Genomic DNA, 14,728 nt, shown 5'->3' on the forward strand with positions numbered 1-14,728 from the left:
TGCGTGCCCGTAATTCGCTACGTCGTCTCTTCGAAACTGACAACTTCGTATTAATCGCGTTACATCGTAACGCGTTGGTTATATCTATCCCCCTTTTCAGCACGTATGCACTCGGTTATCATCATGGTCGGACTTTCTCGAATTATACTTCGCGGGCAAGTCGAACGTTCCATAATTCAGATAACGGTTATCTTTTAACAAGGAATGCAACAAATCTTCGGACATTCTTGTAAGGCCAGAGCCTCGTTGTATTGGCATTTGTTACACGGGATTTTTTTTCTTGAAGATCTTCACGCACCGTAAACGCATAAAGACTCGTAGACTGGATAGCAGATGTGACTCCACTATCGTGTCTGGTCATCGCGGTACGTTTCTACTTATTGCCGGCAGAAGAGCGCGCGTGACAGAGTTGTTCTTGAAAAAAAAAAATGTATTGCTCGTTGCAACTCCGCGCACTCTTTTCAATTCTAAATAAAATTAATTCTAAATATTTCTTAGTGACATGGTACAGTTTTTTTTGTCTTATCGTATCGACAGTTCGATATCACCTACCGAAAAGAAAAATGTCGACATTTTGGTTTACTAGGTGCAGTTCGAGCATGCTGATCGGGTTCACTATCAGTCATCGTATAGATCAGTTTGTGTAAAATTGGTGAACCGATCAATTAAGAGTAGTAAGTAGGTCGCTACATACTAATATTAACGTTACGTACAGTAGATCTGAAAAACACGTATTACCGTTGATTGATGATCTGATCTACAATGACGAAGAATATTTCACCCTTAACCGATCGTAATCATCCTCGTGGCAGAATCTATGCATCGGAAGCACCTAAGTGCATTCTCTGCTTCCAAGGGAAACCAACTACAAAATCGTTTCTTTGTTTCCCTCTCGGGCGCATATTCATTTTCCCTGGCCGTGACAGCCGGGCCACAAAAACGAACGGTTGTATTCCCCGAGCGGATCCCCAACGCCGCGTGTATAGAAGAAAATTTCAGTGTCCTTTGGTTTTCAATCTCACGTTCTTATCGCATCGTTGCCGTATAAAGAAAGGAACGACTTTACAACTCGAGGCAGATGCAATATCGTATCGGAGACATCGGTGGTTTTCTAGATCCAAGGTGGTGCTAGATTTGATACAGGTATTGCAAGGGCTGTTGGATCGCGAGCTGTGACCTTTCCGACAAAATTATGGCCGGCCTGTGGGCCGCTCGTTCGGGTTTCGATACGTATGGACTGATCCACGGGAATTCGGGTGAAACACAGATATCGATATACCTTGCCAACGTATTGAAATTTCGTCGATTTTTCATTAGTTATTAGGACCTTGAATAAGTTCTCGCTGTTTTCTTTTCAAAATAAAAGGTTTATTTCAAATATAACGTTCAATATCAGTTCACTCAAAGTGTTGCCCATTATTAGAGACCACTTTCTCCCCACTTTCTGGCAGTATAAGAATTCCGCGTACGAAAAACCATTCGTCTTTTGAGGCAATCTGTGAATCGATCCATTTTTTAATTTCTTCATAAGAATGGAAGCACTGCTCAGCCAGGCCATGTGCCATCGATCGGAATAGGTGATAATCGGAAGGAGCTATGTCTGGTGAATACAGCAGGTGGGGCAGCACTTCCCATTTAAGCATTTCAAGGTAGGTTTTCACTGGTTTTGCAACATGTGGCCGAGCGTTGTCGTGTAACAAAATGACTTTGTCGTGTCTCTGCTCGTATAACGGTCGTTTTTCTTTTAGAGCTCGACTCAAACGCATCGATTGAAGTCGACAGCGATCTCCTGCAATAGTTTCATTTGGTTTGAGCAGCTCATACTAAATTACACCCTTCTGATCCCACCAAATGCAGAGAAGAAGCTTCGAACCATGGATATTTGGTTTTGCAGACAATGTTGATGCATGGCCGGATTTACCCCACGATTTTTTACGCTTTGGATTATCGTAATGAATCCACTTTTCATCGCCAATGACGATACGGTGCAAAAAGAACCTTTTCTTTTCTGCCGTCGAAGCGGTAGTTCAGACATCGGGAAACGCCGCTCAACGTCTTCTCGACTACAATTCATACAGCACCCAATGTCCCTGCTTCTGCATCATTCCTAACCCTTTTAAACATTTTGAAACCGTTGATGCATCTACTTGTAATATTTTTCCAAACTCTGCTAGCGCCTGACATGGGTCTTCGTCAAGCAATTCCTCTAATTCTTCGTTTTTAAACTTTGTCGATGCGCCAGAACGTTCCTTATCCTCAAGTTCAAAATTATTATTTTTGAAGCGTCGAAACCAGTCTCTGCATGTCGTATCCGACAGAGCATCGTCGCCGTAAGTCTCAACAAGAATTCTGTGCGCTTCAGATGCAGATTTCTTTTGAACAAAGTAGTGCGATTTTCCCCGCAAAACCATTTTATTCGGCACAAAAGTGAACATCTTCAGAACCAATAAACAAACACGTGCTCGACACTATAGCGAACAATCATAAACTGAAATTTAAGGTTACATACAGTACATTCTTGGCGATAAGTCACCGTTAGAAATTCCATGCGCACGGGGTACTACTAATACTGACTTTTGAGAAACAGCGAGAACTTGTTCGAGGACCTAACAATTTCACCGGTCTTCCGTTATACCTAAAAACGCGAGAAACTAGCAGCTCGATATCATATAGAGGCGAAGGTTGAACTGTTTACACAGTTTACCCCACGAACGCATGTCTAATCGACAACCCAATCGTTGTACCGTGGCAATGAGAATTTTTTAAAAAAGCCCGAGCACAGGGTGGACGCCGAAGAGGTTCGCCAAAGTATCGCCTAACCCTGATCGACGAGGAGTTCTCCGGTAACGGAAGAGACGATGTGAAAACAGAACGGAACGGCGAAGGGCTTGTCGTCGGTTGCGCATTGAAAAGTATCGTTCCCCGCGTAATGAACCGTTAAACGGTTCGTCGAACCGTTCCCTTCGACGAGCGATCACGCGTTCCGACGAACGTGCATCATCGATTGCACATTGTTAACAGGATGAACGTGGTAGCGGGCTGGGTCGGGTCGGGTCGGATCGGGCCGAGCCGTACCGGGCTACGTTGCTTTTTTTCCCCCCCTGTAAGCAGCCGACTGCGATTGACCTAAAATAAAAGAAGACCGCCTGCTTAACGTTAGAACCGGCGAATCCGCCCGAACGCTGGATTCCGGATCCTTTGTTTCGCGATTATGCAAGTTGCAGAGACGCTTTTCTAGGAGCAGATAGAGAATGAATACGTTTCCTTTCAAGTGAACAGAAAATGATTCTAGTCGACGAAGCCGCGTTCGTTTCTCGTCGGTGACGACGTCCGCGAAACGAACGATCGACGACGATCGGTTCTGTTCGACGGTGTTCATATGTCGTGGATGCGGATAAATTGGCACGATGAGCGATATTAGCCTTTCGGAAAACAAAACGATCCGTCGCCCTCCGCGCCTCGTCGTCGACGATCTCGCCGGAAAATCTTGGTGGGGACGGCCTCGGTTAATTGGTGCAGGCAGTTATCGGTGGATCGTACCGGTTAAACGAGTCGCCGCGTTGCTAAGAGCCGCCGAATCGTTTACTCGATCCGTCGACGAACGTTACGCGTCACGTGTGCTCGCGACGATCTTTGCCGAGCCACGGCATCGAACAATGTCACCGTTGCGGAACGTCGCCCTGGATAGGTGCGCAATCGCTGTTTCATTTTGTCCTCCGCGTACGAATTTCGCACGGGACACAGAGAGAAATCAAAATTCACCGCGATCTCTCTGTCCCTCGAATTCGCATACGTTTCCGTGTCGTATCGTTGCGTCGCGTCGCAGGACACCGTGTTTACAAATTCTTTATCGGTCGTCGTGGCACGTAGTTTTCGGTAAGGTAAGCTCGGCGTTTAACCTTTTAGGTACGGCAGGATTTTGCGCAAATAAAGTTTTTCGTAACTAAATTACGATTTTCTCTTAATATATATTTTTTCCGGACATCTATATATTGTATATACACACTTTCACTTTAATTGTTTGCTTCAATAAATAATAAAACAATTGAGTAAAGCACGAGCCATTCGCGAGAGCCACTATAGTGGCGCGTAGTATCTAAAAGGTTAATCGCGCCGCGAGGCAGTCTCTGAGTTGGAGAATCCCGGTTCTCTGTCGTCGCCGTGGTCCGATCGGGAGCCTTTTAACGAAATTTCGTGAACGATTACGAAATATTTATGCCGCGGTTACGGAAACGGGCAGACGACACTCGAGAGCACAGTGGTACAAGACCCGGCACTCGAATTATCTAGGCCACCGGCTCGCGGGGTAACTGGCAGCCAGCGACGACGACGACGTCGAGCCTCTTACTTCGCTGACAGCGCTGATCCTCGTCCCCCTCCGCGTGTACACGTACGAACAACGAGAGTGCCAGCTATAAGCACTTACGAGCGTCAGCCGAAAAATAAAAGCCACCCACACACACACACACACACACAGAGAGAGAGAGAGAGAGAGAGAGACACACATAAACACACGCACGCACACGGACAGCCTGCCTCGGCCGTTTCGCGACCGTCTCTCCACATCGTCTCTCGACTGTCTCTCGAACCAACGACGGGTTCTTCTCCACGGTGGCCTGTTTTTTCATCCGACGTCCCTTTGTTCCGCGGCCGGCCTCAAATCGGGTTACTCGAAGATCGACTTGTAACGCGCCCATCTCGAACGAGCGTTACCACGCCGTGAAGGAGGATTGCTCAGCCTCTAACCCCAATCGCGCGGTACCATTTCCTCTTCGAACGTTTCTCGAACGATCCTCGAATGTTCGTTCGAACGTTCCTCGGATGGATCAGTGGATCATTATTGGGGGATCAAAGGGGGTCTGATTGTCTGTGTGCAATTGTCCTATGCACGACACGAAACCCTGACTGATTTTGTACGTTCGATGGTGGCGTCAGCTTTTTCGGTAGATGCTCGTCGGAGACCGGCATCGGTCAGAATTGTGGTCTTTGCGAACGAAGCTGACAGAACTGATATAACTATTTATCAGTTTTTTTGGTCATATCTTTTAATGTCCTCCTTCCAGAGACGTTATCTTTTTCCATAGACCTGAACGTAACACGCATAAATGTCAATTAATCGTTACAACCTAAGCAGCCCAATTATCGAGATTTATATTCTGGATCGAGGTAGATTCGAGCTTTGTTGTCCAAGTGTTTAAAAAAAATCATCTACATTGCGTGTCTTATAATATTAGGTTAGGGAGAAAAAATCCATTATTTTTACGTGAACTTCAACACTTTATTTAACATGTTTCCGATTGTCCGATTTAGGTGAAATATGCACCGTTTTGTTCTATAATTTGTTGCCATTTTAAAGGTACCTTCATAATGCCTCTCTCGTAGAAGTCTTGGCCCTTATTAGCGAAAAACTCTTGCAATCGACTTTCACAATCTTCTCTCGATGCCAATTTCTTATCACTGAGGAAGTTTTGCAATGCAAGATAAACATGATAATCGCTTGGTGTCAGGTCCGGACTATATGGTGGATGCATCAAAACGTCCCAGCCAAGCTTCTAAATTTTCGGACGAGTCACTATAGACGCGTATGGCCTGGCGTTGTCTCGATGGTACACAACACCTCTCCTGTTGGCCAATTTTGGCCGTTTCTGGTCAATCGCTAGCTTCGAACAGTCCAGTTCTTGACAGTAGAGATCCGAATTTAGTGTTTGACCATATGGAAGCAATTCATAATAAATGATTCTTTTCCAGTCCCGCCAAATGCAAAGCAGAACCTTCTTGGCTGTTAGTCCTAGTTTGGCCACCGTCTGACCTGCTTCACCAAACTTTGACCATGAACGTTTTCGCACAATGTTGTCGTATGTGATCCATTTCTCATCCCCAATCACCATGCGTTCAAGGAATGGGTCAATCTCATTCCGTTTGGCCAAGACATCACAGATGGAAATTCGAAGCATCATGGTTTTTTGTGTTAATTGATGTGGCACCCAAACGTCGAGCTTCTTTTTAAATCCAGCTTCGTGCAAATGGTTTAAAACCGTTTCATGGTAGATCTTTAGCTCCCGGGCGATGCTACGACTGCTAACATGCCGGTCAACTTCGATTATTTCTGTGATTTTGCCAACATTTTCTACGACAGGCCTACCTGTACGAGGCGCATCTTTAACATCAAAAATACCTGAACGGAATCGGCGAAACCAAAATCGCGCGTAATTGGCTGTTACAGTATCGGGACCATAAACACCATTCACAATTTCAGCCGCTTGACTTGCATTTTCACTTTTATCAAAGAAAAATTGTAAAATGTACCGAATTTTCTCTATGTTAACTTCCATTTTGAACACTCTGAAGCTCGCAACTGAATGGACCAAACAAAATACAGAGAAAGAATTTTTGTAGTGCGAAACGTCACCTTCCCAACGAGCATAAATCCGAAATTGTTAACAGATATCGATCACTATGGCCGTCTACCGAAAAAATAATGGATTTCTTTTTCCGCAACTTAATATTTCCCAATTGCTGTCTTCCCACCGGATCCGCTTCGGGCCGGGATTGCTGTCGATTCTGGAACCGAGTTTCGAGAGGTTGTAGCAATCGCTGGTGTTCGAGAACTCTGAAGCACCGACGGTGTCGTTTCAAAGTTTCTCGATCGGGGTCCGAGAGGAAAAGGAAAAGGGCGGAGCTGGTCGAACGAAAGAGAATTTCGCGGGAGACAAACGCCTGTAAACTAGACGACAATCGCGGCAACTTGTCCCTAGGCGTGGAAACGGTAGCCACCCACGGTTTCCACGGCTTCCACGGATTAACGAATAAATGTCGGAACGCGACGACCGACAGAGAAATCCCGGCGGATCTCGTTCGCGAACTTCCAATTATATTCGCAGCTCGACTCGTGGATTTCCGTCAATTGAATAACTACTCCGTCTAGTCCCAGGTCGCCTTTGTACAATCGTTCGTACTCGATTCAACTTTGTCCTGCGTCGGGAGGACGAGCAAGCTCGGCAACGGCATCTAGGACCGCGCCGACGGTCTCCGCGTGCGCTGAAAACGCGTTCGCCGCCGCGGAAACTCCTCGCGAGAAAACTCTGGCGCGATCGTATCTCGGGCTTCTACCCGCGCGCGTCTTTGAACTTTCCACGAGTTTCTATCCGGTTCCTAGACGCCATTAACGGATTACAATGTTAATGGGAATTCGATCGGCGTCGACGCCAGCCGTCGATAACGGGACAAAGCTTTAAGTCCGCGCGAACAATCCCTCTTATTTCACTTTTCTTCCGCGATTCTCGTTATCAGGAAACTCGACGATTTCCTCGGTAACGCGAATTATTCCTTTCAATTATCCTTTATTGTCTTTCATTTCGATCCCGACGGAGAACTTTACACCTGCGGATCGAAGGGTACCGCATCTGCTTCCAAAAAGAATCTTGTCCGATTCTTTCGAATCGTCATTTATTCAACCCTTTGCCGTATCAGTTTCTTCGCAGTTACTGCGATTAGGAATTTTTCAATTGATATCATTTTTTAGAAGGGACAGAACATTAACATTTATTCCGTGCCTGAATTTACTCGAATACTTAAATATTAATAACAAGGGATTAGAATTTTATTCCAATTTTAAAGAACAGAATAACATCCAACTTATGTAATGAATAATAATAAATTATTATTTACGTAATAAATATTAATAAATTATTATTTATGTAATAAATATTAATAAATTATTATTTATTACTAGTAATTTCCATCGCGAGTCGGACTCGTTAAAATACGGTAAGGGGTTAACGCGCGGCTCTCTCGAAATGTAATCTATTTAAAAACGCGACTCTCGCGAGAACTGAAATTAAGAAATTTTCATCGGGAAAGAAGGTAACCTAAATACTAGATACGATTGCTCGAAGTTTGACCAGGAGTCTACGTCTCCAGGAGTATAAATCGACGTCGACCAGATCACGAACTCGACAAATATTTCGGTGTAGAAATCTCTTCTCAGATGTACAAACGTTTAATATAAAAAGCGTTTGATGAAAAGGAGTATGTCGCTGCATCAACATTGTGGGTAAAAGCGATATAATCCTCGTAAAAATCTAACAAGTGTCCAAGATATAATTGCAAGTTACAGAAGTTAAATAGAAATAAATTGTCTCTTTAGTATTAAATATTGATAAGTTGAAAATAGTGTAACGGTATTATTAAGTTCTTCTTACGTCTTCATAATTTTATGTTTCGGCTACTCATTTTCGTCATAAATGTATAGAGTCTGCCGTAAATCATTCAATACAATTCGATCGAGGTACATGACAATTAATGATAGATATTATTTCCGGAAATGAGACGAAGAGCCATTTAAAATTCGCTCGCAATAAGACGCGAGTGTAATCGCGGTCTGCGATCGCGACGATCCCGGTGTAGGAATTATTTAAATTTGCAATCATGCTAATTGGCTCCGGAAATGTGTCCAGACAATTCGGAGAGTTTTTCGAAATAACAGCGGGCCAGGATTAAGGGCAAGAATAAGAAGAAGAAGAAGACGAACGAGACGGGCGTGTCTTTTTTTCGTTTTCTTATTTGCTTTCTTTGTCGATCAACAAACGAACACGCGCGGCGGGGGGAATGCATGTGCTCCAGGAAAGGGAGCAAGGAACAGGCCTTTCACCTTGAAACAACACACGGCACAGAAGCCGGCGCACACAGCCCGAAATAAACGGGGCGCACTCTATTTTCGGGCGGCCGAGAGAGAGAGGTTGGTCCTCGAGTGCGCCTTTACTCCGTTGCAGGCGATGCGTCGTCCCAGCTGACAGGTGGACACGCGACTTTCCTTTTAGCGAAAAACGCTGGAAATTCGACGTTGAACCGTTGGGAGAGTAATGCATTTTCCGCTCTCCGTGGCCTTATTGCGGGACAACCTGGCGGGGGGATGGCCTCGGAGACCGCGTTTCGGTTTCCTCCGAGCGTTTTCTCCGGCACTCACTCGCTGGCGCATCTGCTGTTCCCTGTTGCCGCTGAATTATCGCGGAGATTCGACTAACTCGTCATCGAGACCGAACAATGCCGCCGGCGCGAGGCGCCCGAGATAAGGGCCGCCGCGATGAAACGAATTTACGGGTCGTTGGAACCTGGAGACGCGAGAAATTCTCACGATACTTTCCGTTCGCACCGAAGCGAGGCGGATAGCTGAACTTTATTAGGTTGGTAAGAAAATGATGTCGCTTGCCGAAACTGTATCTTTAAATCGACGTAACACAGATCGGAATAAGTTTTTTTAAAATATAACAAAATAAGATCCATTACAATCTACGCATTTTTGCCAATAAATTGACAGTCTGTTAACCCTTAATTAGGCGCATGGGGTCAGGGCCACAGGGTCACAGTAAGTATTTGTTTCTTAAAGTTAAGTATATTAAAGAACTTTATTAATTACTATAGAAATCCATTAAGTTTTATTCCTTTTTGATACTCCTTTCCCAATGTTTTTTGGGGGTTATTTAAGAGCCCATGCGCCTAATTGGGTGATTTTCTTAATGCGCCTAATTAAGGGTTAATTCCGGTAGCGTAAAATTCTGTTGTTCCGGAATTGATGAATTCTTCAGCAGTACCTTGGTTGGTAAATATATTCCCTTGCAAATAGCGGTCGAGATGTTTGAAGAAGTGGTAATCGGTTGGCGACAGATGCGGGGAATATGCTGGATGGGGCAGTGTTTTGTATCCCAATTCATTCAACTTTTGTAGCGTTAATTGTGCGACGTGTGGTCGAACGACGATTCTTTTGGCCTGCGCTTAACTCATGCGGCACCCGTTTGTCAAACTTTTTTGACTTTCCTAGCTGTCTCAGGTGGTCCAAAACTGTTGGATGGCTTACATCTAACTTCTGTGCAAGTTTTCGAACCGAATCAGCTTCAATTAGTGCCTTCATTTGGTCATTGTCGACCAGAGAAAGGCGTCCACGACCATCTTCATCTTCGAGGCTCTTGTCTCCACTTCGAAATCTTTTGAACGAACCCTGCACCGCGGGTTCGTTTACGGCATCTCCTCCAAATGCACCGTTCATATTACGAGTCGTATGCAATCAGCATGCAGCACGACATCTGCACTGTAAGATGACATTGGAAGGTAAACGGAAAAAAGTGTATTGTTATCCCGAAACATGCGTCGAAGTTCGGAAGTTCGAAGACCGACATTAATTTCTTACCAACCTAATTGTACTTTTCGAACACCGTGGGGAAACACATCGCATACGCAAAAGTCTTTTTTTTCTTTGGACGAACGTAAGGAACGAAGAGACGCTAATTCTCTATCGAATTCCAGAAGCGGCGAACACGCATTACTTAATAATTATTATAATAATATATTAATAATAATAATAAATTATAATAATTGTCTAGGCTGAAAATTGGATTGAAATCGATCGACGCATGGTCAGGCCACAGCCACTGAAACGTGTAAAAATTACTTGTGCTTTTGGTTGAGATTTTTGAAATGCTGCGATTCGCACTCGGTTGCACTCGAGGGACCCGAGCGGAACCATTTAATATTTATCTTTAAACTCGAAGGTTCCGTTACGGAGTTAATTGTTCAGAGCTTGCGTCAATGTCGACCATGAAATTTTCAGCGTGCATATTAGTTACCGGGACGTAGCAAATGCATGTTTTAAAGTTTTATTACAGGATCAGATAGAAAAGTCAAACAAATTAGAGTCTTATACATTGTTTTTATTGTAATATTAAAATTCAAAGCAAAGTATTTTATATATAAATATATATTTAAACGATTGTACAAAGTTGACCAAAATTCAAAGATCAAATATTTGGCCAAATTCAAAGTTGAAATATATATATTTAAATATATATATAATTTGTTTTAACTCGTTCCAGGTTTATTATAGAGTCATTGTTCAATAAACGAGTTCCTTTAACATTACAAGAAAATTCAAGTTTAGTCCAGTTTTAAAAAAGCCATTGTTAAGCCTAATACAATAGACCGTTTCAAACATAACCTAACATTTACCCGAAAATATGTATTTTGGAAAAGTCCGTTCTTCGTTTGGGAATTTCATTCGACGTTGCTCGAAGAGTACGATGCGCTTTTAGAAACTTTGATTGCTTAAAAAATGGAGCCCAGCCCACTATGCCGGCTCCAAGGATCTTCGATCCGTTTCCACGGGACGACGCGGACGCGAACCGTCGCGCGTCGCGTCTGTCAGTGGGTACAGGCGGGGGGGCGGAGAGGGCTTTCCTGAAAGGAATATCGGAGATGCGATCGCTAATGCTAGTGGCCGTTGGTAATGAAATTTGTCGTGGCTTCGATGAGAAGCTTCCGACTAGCCGGATATGGGGCTGCGTTAGGATACGGTGTTGCTCCGACGCTTGGACCGTGGAGGAGGAACCCTTTTCGACCCGGGTTTCCAAAGGTTCAATCTATTAGCCGGATAGCGACTCTGCGCCTTTGTTAGCGAACACGTGGGTGGTTCGGGCACTTCGAGGCTCTGCCCGAGGCCAAATTTGGTCAGCTACGCGATCCCTTCGTCGTTGCTCGATGCCAGCTGATCGGTGAAAACGAGCCGGAAGGTGTTCTGCGCGCGTTCGGCGCGGTCACGTATTTCCGCGCAAGCGGTGCGCTCGGAATAAAAAATCGATTAACGAAGTTAGGTCTCTATTGTCGTTTCTATTCAAAGTCGAGTCTAAGCGTTTCGCAAAGGCAAACGTTTTTGACGGAGAACAAGAGAGAGAGAGAGAGAGAGATGGACTTATTTACGAAAACGATCCGGATCTCGCTCGGCGATCCCCTTGGTCCTTGGTTTCCAATTGATCGTCTCGATCGCGTCGCTTCTAAATCGCTCGCCGGCCTTGCGATCGTTCCTCGAAGATGTCGTTAATCGTAACCCTAGAATCGTGGCACGTGCCTGGCAACCTCGCAAATTCAAGGCGACGAATCGAACGATCCTTCTACGATAGGAAAAAAATAAAGAGACGACAAGATCCACCTTGGTATACACCGATCCGCGATGTTGTAATTTATAGCCCAAACTCAATTTTCAGGTTTTCGTAATTGTACTTCGTTTTTCTCTTAAATAAGAACCGTTTGCAACATCGAAATTGAAGATATTAAATCTTTAAAATAATTTTTCCAAACAGATATAGCACATTCATTGCAACAGTATGAAATTGAAATTGCAATTGGATAGTTTAATTACATCTTGTACATATAATACATCTTATATGCGCTAGCAGATATTTTCGCTTATTCAATGGTAATACAAGCATGTTTTACTCTATGTGCAAAAAATTATAAAGTATAACGTAAAAAGGAAGAGTTAAAAAAAAGTGCTTAAAAATTGTAGCTTTCAGATTTGTTCCTGTTTGTTCCTGAATGTTTTTTGTGAAAGTTCCGACCTGCAACAATGTAGACAAGTAAATTTCAGTTGCATTTGCACGCGTATTTTAATTATACACGTAGCTTAACGAGCAGACGTCCGTGGTACCGGAGCTATCTGCAACCGTCTAAAAACGACCGCGGGCGAACCGAAATTTTCAAACAATTCTCACACATTTCCGATGCTTGAGCATTGAGTATTGCATTGAGTTTTCTATAAATTCTAATGCATCAAATTTCCTAAACAAAAGTTCGAGTTACCAACAATTGGAGACATTTCGATTGTTTAAATATTAACTCTTTGGACTCGAGTGGCGACTCTGCGGCGCCATTAAAATTACTGTAATACGTTCCAAAATTATTTTTAATATACATCGCTGGAGCTTGGATTTAAACATTGTGAAACGTGTAACTATTATATGAGTCACGAGACTCGATTTCGTATGTATATAATAAATATTGTCACATAAATAGGAGACGCTGGAAGCCGGAAAAATTATTTTAGATTTGCAGTTGAAATGACTTTGAGTGCAAAGGGTTAATATACATTTCTGACCTAATGATATTATAACTAACACCGAAACGAATTCAGTGACCTACTATACTCGTATCTCTAAATCATAAAACATCGCTAAAATAGTCAAATCCACGGAAAACGAATTCGCGGGTTATTTTACGGCAGCCCCCTCCACTCGACGATCCATCCAGATTGAAATAACTTCAATCACGGTGATCGTTCTCCGAAAAACCGTGGGAACTGTTCTAATAGTATCGCGTAGAAATTGAATTTTTTCGGCGAGTCCGGAGCGTTTAAATCGCATCGGTCGCCGAGCGATCCGCGATGGAAGAGTGGGTGAAAAGAGACAATGGGTTCCCACGGGCGGTCTCGGCCCGCCGGCGAAAGATACGGGGGGGCTAACAATGAGGCTGCTGCGTGAAACGCGAAGAAGATATTCGAATTTTTCGGGACGCGCGTATTAAACTTCGTCTGGCTTGGCAATAACTGTCCGCGCGTCGCGCCGCGCCGGCTCCGCTCGTCTTGTTTTCTTTTTCTTTTTATTTCCGCGTGGATCGACGGTCACGCGAGAGTATTCGAACAAAGAGGCTCTCCCTCGCCGGGGATCGATAAGGAGAAACGGCGCATCGCAGCGCATCGCGACGCGTCAGACAAAGAGCAGACACTCTCCGTGTGTGACGCACGGCACTTTTTTCCCCTCCGCGATTTAATTAGGCGCGAGCCCCGATTCGCCGACGGACATTTTCATAAGCCTTTCGCTTCCTGTCCGCCCCTGATAAGCATTCGGAAGCGGCACCCGATGATTGCGTCGACGGCCGCCGTGAATGCGATTGCTCCATTAGGAACCGTTTCAAACGAGTATGTATACGCGCGTCACGATAGGCGTTTGACGATACAGCGTTTTACACGCGAGAAAGTATTACAGCCGCTGTACGGCCGTCTAAACGCTCCCATTGAATTACAAGCACGGCCGGTATCAATCATACCGCGCATCGACGTATAAGCAGCCTTGTGTGAAACGGGTCTTAAGCGACAACCTGTGCGCATCGGACCGGACTGATTTGTTACCGCGACGAACTTAAGGTAAAAGCGCCTATTACGAAACATCGCTGAATCGTGACCCCTACCTGGAACACTAGTATAAATAACACAATAAGAAATAGACAGTATACATATGTAGACGTTGATGAACAAATTTTACCCACATTTTTTAACAATTGTTCTTTATAAATTTACCGCTAATTGGAAACAAAAACATACTATTCCTTATTATGCACTTCAAGTTTTTCATTGTCTCGATCCATAGAATAAACAGTGGGTTATCGCATCCGTTTCGACGAAAATATCATAATTAGTTACTTCGAATATTTAAATTCATTTTTTTTTAGAATGCCGAAATGATAGACCGTGGTATAAAATGCAATTTCGAATATTTCAAGATTAACATAAATTGTTGAGGTTATAAGATGTCCATACTACATTTCCTTTATTTGTGCTTTATTCCGATGGTACATGTTTACATGTTTATCTAATGGGCAAAAAAAAATAGTTTATAACAAATCTAGAAGTAAAGAATTAATTTCGTCCTGATATTAAAAATTTGTGATCTATGATTTCTACATTATTTTTCAAAGTTTGAACAAAAATAAAAATAAAAAAAAGGAGAAAGTTTGGAAGACGAATATTGTTCTATTATTCTGTTTCTTTTTCGATTTTATTTTTTAAATCATTAGTTACTATTTCTTCTTCACTATGTGAACTAAAACGTGAACTTAATCGTACTGTTTATTCAACTAACGCAATTGTCCAAATACCGAGGTTAACTTGTTAAATACTAATTAATTAAAA

The 14,728-nt window shown here is 43.5% G+C and overlaps 1 protein-coding gene and 1 pseudogene across 2 annotated transcripts in view; one reads left to right on the top strand and one right to left on the bottom strand.

The window, feature by feature from the left end:
• The window catches only part of Tws (protein phosphatase 2 regulatory subunit tws), a 47,399-nt gene that overhangs the window by 815 nt on the left and 31,856 nt on the right, over positions 1–14,728 (top strand). The window lies entirely within an intron of this gene.
• LOC144467708 (histone-lysine N-methyltransferase SETMAR pseudogene) lies at positions 9,707–10,042 on the bottom strand (annotated as a pseudogene).

The sequence above is a fragment of the Augochlora pura genome, chromosome 3 (assembly GCF_028453695.1).
Source record: "Augochlora pura isolate Apur16 chromosome 3, APUR_v2.2.1, whole genome shotgun sequence".
Classification (NCBI taxonomy): domain Eukaryota; kingdom Metazoa; phylum Arthropoda; class Insecta; order Hymenoptera; family Halictidae; genus Augochlora; species Augochlora pura.